The sequence below is a fragment of the Tupaia chinensis genome, unplaced genomic scaffold (assembly GCF_000334495.1).
Source record: "Tupaia chinensis unplaced genomic scaffold, TupChi_1.0 Scaffold000201_1, whole genome shotgun sequence".
In the NCBI taxonomy this organism is placed as follows: domain Eukaryota; kingdom Metazoa; phylum Chordata; class Mammalia; order Scandentia; family Tupaiidae; genus Tupaia; species Tupaia belangeri.
Genome location: NW_006159676.1, coordinates 2021635 through 2022242, shown reverse-complemented (window position 1 = coordinate 2022242; position 608 = coordinate 2021635). Strand labels below are relative to the sequence as shown.

General features: G+C 54.1%; 1 protein-coding gene across 1 annotated transcript in view; it reads right to left on the bottom strand.

The window, feature by feature from the left end:
* The window catches only part of PDE4C (phosphodiesterase 4C), a 51168-nt gene that overhangs the window by 50162 nt on the left and 398 nt on the right, over positions 1–608 (bottom strand).

Here is a 608-nt window from a genome sequence, read left to right as displayed (position 1 = left end):
CGCACCCCGCCAGGTCCAGGACTAGAACCACGGTCGGCCATGTGGGGATCTAGTGTCCTTCACCACCACACCACCTGCCAGGCCCTTGTTATTATTATTTATGTTTAATTTTACCAGAGAAAGACAGAGAGAGAGAGAGAAAACAAGCCACGCCAGGTCCAAGACTCAAACCGTGGTCGGCCACGTGGGAGTCCAGTGCCTTAACCACCATGCCACCTGTCAGCCCCAGGGACTCAACTTTAAAACAGAGTCCAGAGGGTGTGGCCTCGGGAGCTCAAGGGATGACCCTGTGGGTTCCTGGGTGACTCCAGCTATGCTGTGCCATCCCCTAAGAAGATCAATGACCCTCTCTGGGGACGGGCAGGTGGTTAAGGCACTGGACACTCCCACATGACCGACCACGGTTCTAGTCCCAGACCTGGGGGCTTCCTTTCTCCCTTTTCCTTCTCTCTGCGTGTCTGTCTTTCTCTGGTCAAATGAAAAGAAATGAATGAAGAAATAAAATTTTAGGGAACCAGCAGTTAGTGTAATGGCTATGTCGCTGGACTCCCACGTAGTCGACCGCAGTTCGCGTCCCGGACCCGGTGGCTTAAAACTCACGCCGGGCG